At 38.9% G+C, this 15,681-nt stretch overlaps 1 pseudogene; it reads left to right on the top strand.

Annotated features, from left to right (window-relative positions):
• The first annotated feature begins 1,725 nt into the window (after positions 1–1,725).
• LOC110947874 (arfaptin-2-like) lies at positions 1,726–8,015 on the top strand (annotated as a pseudogene).
• The last annotated feature ends 7,666 nt before the right edge of the window (positions 8,016–15,681 follow it).

The raw sequence follows: 15,681 nt of genomic DNA on the forward strand, positions 1-15,681 counted from the left end.
ATTCGCAATTGCCTATTTTGCCTATTTAACAAAGTGCATAAAGATATACTATGTTTACATTAAGGGAATATGAAGATAATATTCTTCCATATGCTTCATTTGGTGTAAAGGACCTTACCATAATAGACTAAACCTGTGATATTAATGTATGAACAATGCACTCAGCTTCTTGGTACAGTCACATATGTTTTCGTCCTACACCATTCTTTTATACTAAAGTAGCAGAATGGATGAAATCAAGCATATGTTTCCTGTTTGGCTGGCTCTACTTAATATACAGGTTTGGGTTCACCTTTGTTCACCTTTGATCGCGCAGCTGCACCATGTTGGCAACATAAACACGGATGTTCTGTGTCTGGAGAATGAGGTTCTAGTGTATTTCATTACCATGTTTAGTTTATTATCACACACTGCAGCAAACTGGAGCATATCAAAGTCAAAGTCTCTGTTTAAAGTTTGCAATAATGCTATACAATATTATTTATGACACATCACAAGGGTGACATCACATCCTGTTTCAGTACTGCATGCAGGGAGGTTTCACCATTTAAAAAAACCTGCTTGTTTTAACTTCTCACACCTTCAAAGTGTCAAAAGTTCTTTTACCCTAATCTCAATTTTAATAAAGTGCAAATAGGTGGGAATAGGGGGTGAAGACTGTTTGACAATGTGAACAGCATGCTCCTTCGACCTGGCTTATATGCAGGCTGCTTCTCGGCATCTTATGACAGAGAATGTTTAAAAATATTAAAAAATGCACTAAGTTTGTACACAGTGCAGTATTCTAGTCCGACATAATGCAAAAACATCTATTATTTGGTAGGGATGAAAAAGGAGAGCACATATCCAGTCAAACAGCCTTTGACGTGTTGATTTGTAGATCAGGAGGAAAACACGAATAACCCAGCTTCATCGTTTGCCATTTTGCGGCTTTGATCTCAGGGATGCAGAAGTCAGATTTAGTCTGAGTAAAAACTGAAAAGAGGGAGGAGTTTTGTCAACATGGGATTTTAGATGTTTTGGAAAATATGTCACTAAAAAGTAATCAGCACATCAAGGAAAATTAACTATTACTGCAGAAATAGGGTGTGTGCGAGTGAGGGGTTGGTTCTCTGTTCAGAGCTGCAGCAATTAGAGGCAAACTCCACATTTTGGAGGCCATGTGCACTTTCCTTGCATCCCTGATTGAAACAAATGAGGCAATAATTGGAAGTGTGGTCAGTTTACTGGGGTGAGGTCTGTCTTGAAGCCTTTCACGTCTCAAAACAAACGACTCCGTTTATTCAGTTTGATTTCAGGAGATATTGCAATGAATGCGACCATGAGAATGCAACAAACTCGCTCTAATGATTAATATTCACAACATTTGAGGGGTGGTCATAATGGAGCTGCTGATGGAGAGTTTCTGGAAGTGTCAGACTTTTTGTTTACCAGAGCGACGACTGCTGGTGACATCTTCAGGAGCAGGATTATATTGCAGCTGGGGATAAAGCGACGTCAGCACTGCACGACGTGGAAGATGGAGCGGGGGAGGAGGCTCGACGGAGATGCTACGTTAAAGCTGGTATCCTTCAAAATAAGAGCGTCTATTTACAGTATCGCTTCCAGCCTCTTATTTGTACACGAAGACTCATTAAGCTGCATGGATTATGTGTGTTGGTTAAACTTCGTTGCGTTTAAATCCCACCAATGCTGCGTGCAATAAAATTAAAAAAAACACAAACTATTATTTTGAAATGATACTAGTAAAGCTGCGAGCTGGCTGGATGCAGGGATTTTCTGTCTGAATTACATAGAAGCAGGCAGATCATGTTAACGATTCGGGATAAATAATCATGTATGTAGCATGGAGTGATTATTAAAGAGTCCAGTGTACTCCTGTTAAATTTATTCTTTCAAGTGTGCTGTCTGTGCAAACAACGACTTGCTTCTCTCTCGGACGACTGGACTTGGCTCCAATATCAGGTTGGTGTGGAAGCTAGCTGTCAGGTAGAAGCCCACTAGCCAGCCACATCAGCACCGCTGCTGTTAGCCACGTTAGCATCAAGCTGTTATTCTGTGTCGATGTGGATTTACACAGCTGCACGAGCATCATTCTTTTTTTTTCTGTCAAGCCTGATAGCGTCTTTGTGTGTTAGTGTCTGTCTTGCAGAGATTTCATGATGGCAGACAGTATCATGAGCAAGGCTGCTACCATGGAGATCCCCATTAACAGCAATGGAGACACAGGGACTCTCCCAGAGGATGACAGCCTGGAGCAGGTCAGTCACGTTTGCTCTCACCTCGCTGAAAATGTCCACATAATACAACCATGATTGGCATTTTGCACTCAGTTTGGTGGCTCTTTTCCAATTTACTTGACAGTACAGTCCAGGGCTGAGGCTGGTTAGGCCAAGCGTTACCTAACCATGCATAGGCCTGCAGCTATGGACACTAGGAACATACCAGTACTTGCTAACACATGATGTTGTGTTAAGACAATTAAGAGAGACATAAATTGTGAAAGGATGCTTTTGTCATATGACCTTGTGCCTGACAAGCTGTGTGTAAAATCTGAGTGCAACATTTCTGTTTCATTTTGGTACAGTCCAACAGAGTTTAAAAAAGCTGTAGCATCAATTGCATGAATAACAACAGGATAATATTCACAGACATACATGTATATATTAAAGTGTCACTGAGTATTGCTTGTACTATTATATTGAAACATTAAACAGCACATAAGCAAGTCATCTCAGTGTTTTCTGTGTGCATATGAACCTGGATTACTTAGGTTATTTTTTTTTAACTATTAAAAAGCTACATGGTTTCTTCTCATTTATTCATATTTTAATTTTGGAACAGGGTTTATTGAAATTGTGACTTGTGTATGATAATAATCATATTAATAAAACGTAATTGGATGAAATATATTTAAATTTATAATGTATACAGCGCCCTCCATAATTATTGGCACCCCTGGTTAAGATGTGTTCTAGGACCACAATGAAAAAAATAGGAAAATCCAACCTTTAATTTAAAGTGCATTTATTCAGTGGGGGAAAAAAATCACACATTATTTTACATAAGTCATGTGTGCCACAATTATTAGCACCCCTGATGTTAATGCTTTGTACAACCCCTTTTGCCAACAAAACAGCACATAATCTTCTCCTATATTACATTTTTCTACAATTTTTCAGTGTGAGAGTATGCTTCTGCAATAAAAACTGAATTTATTTTAAGGCTTCAACACATCTTAACCGGGGGTGGCTAAACTTTCCAAATCCCAGTGATGTTTTTGTTTTCATGTTTTTCATACCATTATTAGGAGCATCCAATATTTTTTAAAGTGCACATTGTGCTGTTCATGCAGATGATGAAAAATTAGATTTTTGCCTTTAAAATCTAAACATATATATTGCTGTCAATCCATCAGGACCTGCAGCAGGTGATGGTGTCTGGACCCAACCTGAATGAAACCAGCATTGTCTCAGGAGGTTTATGGAGGACCGCAGGGGGCATCATTCCAACCAGCACCATCAAAGGTACTCCTGACTGTCATCCCTCTTCCAGGTTTTGCTTTGTTGTCTGTTTTTCAAAACACATGTGGAGTTTTCTCTTTAAAAGATATACAAATCTGAAGGTGCATTAAGAAGGAGTTACTGTTATCAAAAGTTTATTATGCTGTATATCCAGCTATAGCTTTATATGGTTTGTCAGTCAATACAGATGACCTTGCAATTACTTTGCCCTCTATTGACATGTATGCCCTTTAAAAGCTTCACTGTTCCATTTACTTTGTGTTGCCCCACCATTGTGTCTACTGTCAGTTACAGGCTGCCTTGAGCTGTGCCAGAGATCTGTCAGTGTTCTTGCAATCCTTCAGTAACTGAAAGAGGTCAATGCTTAATGCACCTTTAAGAAACCACAGCAAAGAGCTTTCTCCTCCATGTGTTTTAATGTGTCACCAGAGAGCTACTGACCTATTGGCTGCCAGTTTATATTACAAACATCCGTATTCCATAGGGCCTGCAATTCGCTTCAACCCTGAGTACTGGACAGAGAAGAGCCCCTTGCATCAGCACCAGGTGGCTGTGTCTTCTCACCACCCTTTCGTCTTTGTTTAGTTAACCTTTATTTGTTGGTGGTCTTTTTTTTGGGCCACTTATATGAGGTTTGGGTATGCTTGATTATAGGAATTGTATGCAACCTTGCTTGAACCTATTCAACTCACAGCTTCAGCAACAAGAATGTTCTGGCAGCTTTCAAATTAGGGATGCACTAACCAGATGTTACAGGGCTGTCACTTGAAATGTTGTATTGATGTCTCATAAGGATGTTCTCTTTTGTACCGTAAAATGTGCTTTGGATGACTATTTTGTCATGACTTGGTACTTACTTTTCATCCTCGAAGTCCATTTTCATCTGTTTTACAAATCCTTTTATTCTGCATGAGAGAACTGCATGGTGGATTATTATTGCTGTCAAAACCCTTTAACCCCCACTTATTTTGTATCCTCCTCCATGGAGCCTAACATTTTCCTTTCAGTCTAACACATTCTGCTGTTCAGCTGCATATCTCACTTACAAGCTCCTTTCACCACACTCCTTTTTTTAACTCATTTTATGTCTTCTTCTCATTCTTAACGCTTTTATCGCCGCCATGCTCATTTCAGACATTCGCATGAATCCCGGGGTGTTAGCTTGCCTAACAGTCAATCCTCAGCCAGCCGACTTGCCCAACACACAGACCAGCACCCAGGTATCACCAGGTTCATCATCATGTCACACTGTCCTACTTATTGTCATGACTCATGCAATTTCTGTAAACTGCTGCCTTGTAAACTTTGACAGCATAATATACAGTATGGTGGACATTTGTTCATGTTTCTCCCTTTTAGGTTCAGCAAACCATAACACTAATTCAACTGAAGAAGTTTCACGTGGCGTGGCAGTGGAGAAACTCGACAGTGTAAAGAATGGGCATTAACACATACAAGGTATTGTGTACTTTCTTTCTTTTTTAAAAGTGGATAAAATGTTTGATTTTCTTAATCCTTCTTTGTGTCACCCTTACAACTTCTCACATAGCTTATAGCATTTATTAGAATGCATATGTAAAAATTATTGGGTATTCATTGGCACAAACTTGGTCACAAACTGCCTATAACAGGTTTAATTTAGTGTATTTCTTGCTTGAAATTTTGCTTAATTAAAATTGCATTTGATAAGTTATTCAGACTTTCTGTCCTAAAAATCAACAGCAAACCCTTCAATTTGTCTTTCTAAGATAAAATGTTTTTGCTCTTCCTTTCCCTTCTCCTTCTTTGCACTTCAAAATAACTTAAAATATCGAATTAAAGAAAGTTATTTGCTTTCTTTGCTGAGGGAATGGAACATACAAGCCACACTCATGTGAGATGCTCAGTTTAGTTTCACTTAGCTTAGCTTAGCATGAACACCTTTCCATCAGAGGCAGCTAGGCAACTGTTTCTGGAGCTGCAACAATTAGTTAATTGTTAACTGTTAAAATAACAAACAAATTATTGATAATGGGTTGATCAGTGTAAATATTTTTTTAAGAACAAAAAGTCATGTTAAATTCGACCTCTGTCAGATTTGCTGCGCCCTGGGTTTCCTCCGGGTTTATCGTAATCTCTTCATATTTACCATGCAGTGCACAAAGCCAGATGTTCTCGGAGAGGTTTGGCCGAGGCTCGCGAACAGTAGACCTGGAACTCGAGGCTCAGATTGACGTCTTAAGAGATACCAAGAGCAAGTACGAAAACATCCTAAGTCTGGCCACTGCAGCTCATCAGTCATTTTCAAAGCATGGTGCAGACGCAACAGGCTCTAGGAGACACATTCACCGACCTCAGTCAGAAGTCCCCAGAGTTACAGGTAGAGTAATGCCAGAGCTCTCAATGTGACCTGACCTGACATGACATGGCTTTGGCAAGTAAATCTTATGTGTTTTCTCTGCAGGATGAGTTTGGGTATAATGCGGAAACACAAAAGCTGTTGTGTAAGAATGGTGAGGCTCTGCTTGGTGCCATCAACTTCTTTGTGTCTAGTGTCAACACCCTGGTCAACAAAACGATGGAAGGATACTTTTGATGACCATTAGGCTGTTATGAAAATGCAAGGTAAGAAACCCTGACTTCTTTTTTTTAGAAGCTGAGTAATATCATGTGAATGGCTGTAGAGGGATCACCTGCAACAAACATGACTGTGACATCCTTTCTTGTTTTTGTGCGCAGACTTGAGTTTGATGCCTACCGTTCTGATCTGGAAGAGCTGAGTTTGGGTCCGAGGGATGCCGCTGCCATGGTCCGAATTGAGATGGCTCAGCATGACTACCAGGATCCACCGAGACAAATACGAACGGCTTGCGCAGTGATGTCACCATCAAGCTCAAATTCCTGGAGGAAAACAATGTTTTACTTCACAATTGAGTTTTCATCCTAGTAAATTCTGCATGTTCAAAGTGCCATCCTCGGAAATGTTGTTTTTGTTGAGCTCCTCTTGTTTAACTTCTTGCCATGCTGCAGTGATGACTCCATGACATCATTGCTGGATGTGGTTGTACATGCAGCAGAACACAAAGTTAACCACACCCAGATTCAGGGATTATGGATGCTGGGTGTGTTCTGAGGTGAAGCCAGTCTTGAAACATTTTAGCCAGGGAGGCAAGTAGAGCCCTGCCTTTCAGTATGGTGTTGTTCCTTAAACAGCCCACTTGAAATTGGTTTGATATTGTCATTCTGAATGTGGAAAGAATGTAAAACAATCAAGCCAGGTTGTGCAATCATATTTAAACCAGATGGAGCATGTTGTGATTCATTCCAGTCTGTCATTGCTGTCTCACACTACATTGGATTTGTTAAATGATGCCTAGATTGCTGTGTTAAGCAGCCCCATGTTAATGCTACTTCCAAGTCAGTACGCACTGAAGCAGTTGCTTATGGTTGATTTTGGTAGAAGCAGAGTAGGCTTTTCCGGCACCACTTTAACCACTTCCAAGGTGCATGAAGAAGGGTGTGGCAGAATTTTTAGGGCTGAAAATGGCCATTGTTTTACCGCTTCCGTATCTATCAGGGCTTGGGGCAGGTGAAAGTTAATGAAGTACTCAGACCTCTTTGTCTACAAATACAGGCCTTACTATAAACAGCAATAATGCCTCAGTTTTGCCATAAAAAAACTTTCAACAATTTTTTGCAAGATTGATGAAAAATAAATAACGCAGCAGTTTGATTTTTTTTTTTAAGATAATGCATTTTATTAAAAGGCCTGCTAGAGAATACATCTTAAAATAATGTAATGTACAAGTTATTTTTCAGTTAATTCTCCAGAAATCTTCTGAGCAGCTACTAAACTTCAATCTCAGCAGATGTCTGCAGGCTGTGCTTTCCTCTAAACACTTGAAGCTGTGTTTGTAACAGGACATTTTCCGTGTTTTTTTTTTTCTTCCAGGTGAAGGTGATGCACAAGCAGCTCATCTCTTCCATAATGCAATCTCAGCTTACTTTGCTGGCAACCAGCAGCAGTTGGAACAAACTCTAATACAATTCAATGTCAAGTTAAAGCCCCTGGATCAGACAAGCCATCCTGGCTGGAGAGACAGTAATGGAGCACCCAGGCTTCAGCTATGTGAGATGTACAGTGACACGCTGGTTCAGTGAAAACTCAACTTTGTGGTTAGATTGGACAAGAATTAAAGGCATAAGGGAGTATATTGTAGGATCAGTAGCAAAAGAGATCTCTCTTTTGTAATGTTATTTCTGTATCCTTTATTACATAGATGGACAACTTTTTCAGTTGTATTTAGGATTTTTTGTTATATCACAAAATCACCTTTTGTTACTTTCTTATTCTTTTCTTAGCACAATCATTTACATGTATATCACTTATTTATGTACAGAATAGTCGACTGTTGTGGAGATTCCCTTGGCAGTTTTGCACATGCATTATTTTGTTGTTTTTTTAATGGAGTGTTGAAGTTATCTTTAATATTTCAGTGTTTTATCGATTGGGAAGGAATTTCCACAAATTCAGATTTGCAAGTCAGTGGGACACTGCTTAAAATGTTATGAAATATCCTCTGTAATTGTAATTTATTTTCTTTCTGCATGCTCGAACCATTTTCCTTCAAACTTATGTTTTGCAGATTTAAGGTCAGAGACATTGGGATATAGCATCATTTTAGAAACCGTCCCACTATCTTTCTTCTGACACTTTGTGGAATACCTCCCTGAATGTCAGTTTACAGTTCACATAGAAGGGAGGATATATATATATATATACAACCCAGTCTCACATCAAATTGTGACATAGTCCACGTTTGTCCACAATGCAAAACGTTACAATCTCACAATTTTTGGCCTGAAAATTGTGAGATGCTCACGTTTTTCCCGCAATTCTTTTCTATGGGTCTGACGAAGGGTCATGTGACTGCTTGCTGCAGGCTTCTCAAAATGAAAACATGGCGGCTATTCCTTTATTTTCCGTGGAAATGCATTATTTTAAGATAGTTTGGACAGAAAAAAACATTTTGATGACATTTTTAGCGAGAAATATATATAACACTTTCACATTATCCATTCAGTTATTAGAAATGATCTTTGGTTTGGTTTGTTTTTACGCTGAATTTCACTTCACGGCATTAAATTGTGACAGTGTCACATTTTGTGCGTTATGTTAGTTGATTAGGACGCTGCCAAAAACGAAAACAAGCGGTGTGTTTATTTTTTGTATTGTTGCATTGTGTAATTTTTTGAGTTGTTAAATCATTTATGTTACGCTTGGTGATTACTGCTAGTTACTGAGATGTCTTCCCCGGCCGTTCATTTAGTTGACGCGCTTCGCTCCCTTGTTAACAAGTTGCATTTCAATGATCCACAAGTCGCTCGTTGTCAGTGCAAACAACCGTATTTATTTCCATGAACGTGCTTTTGTTCATTTGTTGAGCTCATCCATACACCAGTCAGCGCACAGCGATCTAAAAACTTTATTCCTGCCCACAACAAGATCCCCCTGTCTTTCTTTAGCCCGTGGAAGCGTCCATAGCAACCACCATAGCAACGGTGGGAAAGGTAACAATTCCACTCCGAGACGTGAAAGATTCATCGTAATAACAAACCAGAGATCATACACAAGAACTGAACGAATATTGTGAAATTAAAATGTATATTTTTTGGTGTCGCTGTAATGCCTGAGGCTTTGCTGCTGTCCGCTTTGACCGTGGTCGGCAAAATACAGGGAGAACGACGTGCAGAACCTGCTGCACCTTTCTTCTTCGGTGGTGTCTGTGTAAAACAATGTCCAACATGCAAACAGCACACCTAGCGCCATGAAGCACAAAATGCAGGTGTAAATCAATGACATCTTACAATTACAATGTCCTGTCTTTTAACTAATAAAGACACATACTTTACATAAGTTTGTTTGTTTTTTTATTAAGATCCCATCAGCTTTTGCAAAGCAGCAGCTATTCTTCCTGGGGTCTTCATAATTTCATTTGTGACAACACCAAAAAGCAACATGTACACAAAATACATACAAATCAAATTACAAAATACATAAACAATACAAATAACATGCATATACAAAACCTGTACTAACCAAAAGCATACAACACATAATACTCCCACCTTGAAATTATAAAAATAAAATGTTCTTCTTCAAAGATACCATGACCTAACAGTAATAATTAAAGAATAATCTACCTCAGAAACCAACTATAACATAAATCACATAAACAGTGACATTACAGTCACTACATTTAAGTTTAAGATTTAATTTAATGAATGATTGTATTTTACAAATTTCTATTCCCAAGCAACCCACTAAACTAATAACTAAAATTTTGTGCTACATAATGCTCTTTTAGTTTAATTTTAAAGTTTTCAATATTCCCCATTTTTGAGAAAATCCGATGTTATCACTCGCTCCCGAAAAAGCATCATTTTTTAAAAATATTTTGGATTTCGATTAATTAGACAATGAACAAATTGACGTAATTTCCTGGTGGGTGTGTTTATGCAGCCTATTAAACACTTTTTCCCTATGAAATAAAGTACAATCCATACATCATGGTCCGGTGTTCATTGTTTGTTTTGTTCACTGACATAGTGCAATAAAGTTTTGTTTTTTAAACCATCCAGTACCGTAATGAATATTGAATGAATGGCATCTCGTTTACATCTCTAATTAAGGAGCAAGAAATTTACTGACGTTGATTTATGATTCAAGACAAGCAGAGGACACACTGTGTGCCAATCTCACAGATTCTTTGACCGATTTGGACCAACCTGCACATGTTTGATATTGGGTCCTAAAGCAATACTGGTGTACGTTTTCAGACCACCAGGACCTACAACGGCAAAATAGGAGCAAAGAAGACACTGGAACAGGGGCCTTTGTTAAAATGAATGAGAAACAGTGTGAGAACATCAATCAAAGTGCACCAAAGTGCATAAAGTCATAGAACAGGGTGTGAATGCTCTGGGAGCAAGTCTGCAGTGAAAACACCTTTGAAGGGGTCAAGGGTCACTAAATCTGAAGGAAGGAGACATTTTGTGCAACATATCAAGTATCATAAAAGTCATTCCCAGTGGAATTCAAGTCTGATATTGTGTGGGACTATTCAGAGCAGTCACATGAAGCACTGTATCTGTTTTCAAGGGTCTAGCCCATGGGAACCTGCTTTTTTCAGCAGTGAGGCCTGCTAGTAGTGATGAAGCCTGAGGCCTTCAAACATGTAAAAATCATTCCTGCTCGGTCATTTTTGGGTCTAGTGACACCAAATCGGACACACTCCTACTAGACCACCTCCTGACCTTGCATATTTTTTTTCAGAGAGTTAGCTCAAAAGGGGCCCGAGCACGGCCCTGTTTCTGACTCTACGGTTAACCCTTTATGTCCAAATGCTTCAAAACGGGCTAAAAAGGTCAAAATCTCACACATTCCTTAACCAATTTGGACCAAACTGCACAGGTTCTAGATATAGAGGCTAATGTGAACGCTCATGCACGTTTCAGACCTCCAGGGGCCCTGAAGAAGGAATGAGGGCCAAAAAAACACGTTTTTCAATAGTTGTCCCTCTTTTGCTCTCATTTCTCTTCTGTTACACTCAGAGAGCTGAAACCTGGGATCTGGTACCTCTGAAACATCTAAAATCTAAATCCACTGGAACTGTTTTGCTAGCCCCTCCCAAACCGGAAGTAGCTCCAGGAACGACCTAGAGACTTGTGCTTCAAATCAATTGTTCACCAAGGTCACCTAAATCACCCCTAAAAGTTTCAGCTCATTTGATGCAAAAATTACTAATTTATGGGGCTTCAATGTCCAAAAATGTGACATTTTGACCCTGCGCCAGGGGTCACAGGAAGGTCATAGAGACACCAAACCACCACAGTTCAGCTCCAAATATAGCCTAGTATAACATAGTAAAAGATCAGCCCCAGGGTCCCAGTAGAAAAATCTGACCAAGTGTTCATGTTGGAAAATCAGGTCTTGTTAGACTCTTGCCAGTGGAATTTGACCCTCACCCTCATTTTTTACCCGAACGGGACGAAATTTTAACCACAAGTACTAGGGCCCCTGTGAGTCGTATACACAATATCAGCTCCTAGGTCAACAGGGGGCCAGATGGTACCATGTTGAAGTTTGGAAGTGTGCCCTTTAATGTCCAAAAGGCCAATTAAGGTCAAAATCTCACAGATTCTTTTTACCGATTTGGACCAGCCTGCACATGCTTGATATTGGGTCCTAAAGAAATATTGGTGTACGGTTTCAGACCACCAGGACCTACAACGGCAAAACAGGAGCAAAAAAGACTGCTGTAAACTTGGACATTTTAACGCAGGGATCCATAGAGATTTACTCGTTTTTGAAGCAGCTTCAAGCAGACGTTTGACAAACTGTAATTTTCTGCATTTCCATGTTGCCTTTATTGTTCATTCAAAGAGTTTGCTGTTTGGTTGGCAGCACAATTTCCTTGCAGTCATTGTACAAGTGGAAAAGAATATTCCATCACTGAAAATCTTTGTTTTATTCATCATAACATCTCAGCATTTAGTCATCATTTTATCATTAATTTTCTTTGGTGCACCTCACTGTGCTGCGCTGACTGACTCTGAAAAGAACACTTTGCCCACACACACAAAACTTATGTCTGTTTGTGTGAAACTTTATTCATTACCTTTTTTTGGCTACTTTATTGTGTCTTTAGCGTGTTTATGGTTCCTTATATATAAAAAGTCTGTATATTTCGTAATAATGAGGAGAGTAATAATGATATTTTTCTCTGTAGATGTTGTGGTATTTGTTGTTGCTGTAGTTGTGTTGCTATGCTGGTGTGTCATTAACTCCCTGAAGTAGTTTTCTAGTTGCTCCAGTCGTATTTTAAATCCCCCTGGGCTCATTGTTTTTACTGCAATATAAAGTTGTGTGCCTCTATGAAAACAGTACAACCATGGATAGAAGTATAGAGAACTGAAAAAATGCACTTTGGTTTTTTTTGGCCCTCATTCCTTCTTCAGGGCCCCTGGAGGTCTGAAACGTGCATGAGCATTCACATTAGCCTCTATATCTAGAACCTGTGCAGTTTGGTCCAAATTGTTTAGGATTGTGCGAGATTTTGACCTTTTTAGCCCGTTTTGAAGCATTTGGACATGAAAGGGTTAACCGTAGAGTCAGAAACAGGACCGTGGTTGGGCCCCTTTTGAGCTAACTCTCTGAAAAAAAAATATGCAAGGTCAGGAGGTGGTCTAGTAGGAGCGTGTCCGATTTGGTGTCACTAGACCCAAAAATGACCGAGCAGGAATGTTTTTTTACATGTTTTGAAGGCCTCAGGCTTCATCACTACTAGCAGGCCTCACTGCTGAAAAAAGCAAGTTCCCATGGAGCTAGACCCTTGAAAACAGGTACAGTGCTTCATGTGACTGCTCTGAATAGTCCCACACAATATCAGACTTGAATTCCACTGGGAATGACTTTTATGATACTTGATATGTTGCACAAAATGTCTCCTTCATTTGAAGTCTTCAGATTTAGTGACCCTTGACCCCTTCAAAGGTGTTTTCACTGCAGACTTGCTCCCAGAGCATTCAGCACACCCTGTTCTATGACTTTATGCACTTTGGTGCACTTTGATTGATGTTCTCACACTGTTTCTCATTCATTTTAACAAGGCCCCTGTTCCAGTGTCTTCTTTGCTCCTATTTTGCCGTTCTACGTCCTGGTGGTCTGAAAACGTACACCAGTATTGCTTTAGGACCCAATATCAAACATGTGCAGGTTGGTCCAAATCGGTCAAAGAATCTGTGAGATTTTGACCTTAATTGGCCTTTTGGACATTAAAGGGGCACACAGTGTGTCCTCTGCTTGTCTTGAATCATAAATCAACGTCAGTAAAATTTCTTGCTCCTTAATTAGAGATGTAAACGAGATGCCATATTCATTCAATATTCATTACGGTACTGGATGGTTTAAAAAACAAAACTTTATTGCACTATGTTAGTGAACAAAACAAACAATGAACACCGGACCATGATGTATGGATTGTACTTTATTTCATGGGGAAAAAAGTATTTAATAGGCTGCATAAACACACCCACCAGGAAATTACGTCAATTTGTTCATTGTCTAATTAATCGAAATCCAAAATATTTTTTTTTAAAAATGATGCTTTTTTCGGGAGCGAGTGATAACATCTGGATTTTCTCAAAAATGGGGAATATTGAAAACTTTAAAATTAAACTAAAAGAGCATTATGTAGCACAAAATTTTAGTTATTAGTTTAGTGGGTTGCTTGGGAATAGAAATTTGTAAAATACAATCATTCATTAAATTAAATCTTAAACTTAAATGTAGTGACTGTAATGTCACTATTTATGTGATTTATGTTATGGTTGGTTTCTGAGGTAGATTATTCTTTAATTATTACTGTTAGGTCATGGTATCTTTGAAGAAGAACATTTTATTTTTATAATTTAAGGTGGGAGTATTATGTGTTGTATGCTTTTGGTTAGTACAGGTTTCGTATATGCATGTTATTTGTATTGTTTATGTATTTTGTAATTTGATTTGTATGTATTTTGTGTACATGTTGCTTTCTGGTGTTGTCACAAATGAAATTATGAAGACCCCAGGAAGAATAGCTGCTGCTTTGCAAAAGCTGATAGGGGATCTTAAAAAAACAAACAAACAAACTTATGTAAAGTTCTTTATATATGTGTCTTTATTAGTTAAAAGACAGGACATTGTAATTGTAAGATGTCATTGATTTACACCTGCATTTTGTGCTTCATGGCGCTAGGTGTGCTGTTTGCATGTTGGACATTGTTTTACACAGACACCACCGAAGAAGAAAGGTGCAGCAGGTTCTGCACGTCGTTCTCCCCTGTATTTTGCCGACCACGGTCAGAATGCGGACAGCAGCAAAGCCTCAGGCATTACAGCGACACCAAAAAATATACATTTTAATTTCACAATATTCGTTCAGTTCTTGTGTATGATCTCTGGTTTGTTATTACGATGAATCTTTCACGTCTCGGAGTGGAATTGTTACCTTTCCCACCGTTGCTATGGTGGTTGCTATGGACGCTTCCACGGGCTAAAGAAAGAGAGGGGGATCTTGTTGTGGGCAGGAATAAAGTTTTTAGATCGCTGTGCGCTGACTGGTGTATGGATGAGCTCAACAAATGAACAAAAGCACGTTCATGGAAATAAATACGGTTGTTTGCATTGACAATGAGCGACTTGTGGATCATTGAAATGCAACTTGTTAACAAGGGAGCGAAGCGCGTCAACTAATGAACGGCCGGGGAAGACATCTCAGTAACTAGCAGTAATCACTAAGAGTTACATAAATGATTTAACAACTCAAAAAATTACACAATGCAACAATACAAAAATAAACACACCGCTTGTTTTCGTTTTTGGCAGCGTCCTAATCAACCAACATAACGCACAAAATGTGACACTGTCACAATTTAATGCCGTGAAGTGAAATTCAGCGTAAAAACAAACCAAACCAAAGATCATTTCCAATAACTGAATGGATAATGTGAAAGTGTTATATATATTTCTCGCTAAAAATGTCATCAAAATGTTTTTTTCTGTCCAAACTATCTTAAAATAATGCATTTTCCACGGAAAATAAAAGGAATAGCCGCCATGTTTTCATTTTGAGAAGCCTGCAGCAAGCAGTCACGTGACCCTTCGTCAGACCCATAGAAAAGAATTGCGGGAAAAAACGTGAGCATCTCACAATTTTCAGGCCAAAATTGTGAGATTGTAACGTTTTGCATAGTGGACAAACGTGACTATGTCACAATTTGATATGAGACTGGGTTGATATATATAGTGAATATAGTGATTTTCTCTAACCTAATATACAATCATAATTAGGTTAATCTCCTAAATTTTTGGGTACCTCCAGTACCAGTATGGCATTATGAATCCAGCACCGTTTTAAGTATGTGTTTTTTACTTCAGCGTTTACACATGGAAACAAACCTGAAAAACATCAGATCTAGTGATTTTGTTTCACAGTAATCAGCATCAATCCATATGCTAGACGCTTTAATACTAAATACAAAGATCTCAGTTATCAAATACGAATCCAAATCAAAAATGTGGCTCATAGCCAGTGTCTGTTTGACTATGCTAATGGGAGGTGCCAGTGTGCAGCTT

Source organism: Acanthochromis polyacanthus, chromosome 13, assembly GCF_021347895.1.
Source record: "Acanthochromis polyacanthus isolate Apoly-LR-REF ecotype Palm Island chromosome 13, KAUST_Apoly_ChrSc, whole genome shotgun sequence".
Lineage (NCBI taxonomy): Eukaryota > Metazoa > Chordata > Actinopteri > Pomacentridae > Acanthochromis > Acanthochromis polyacanthus.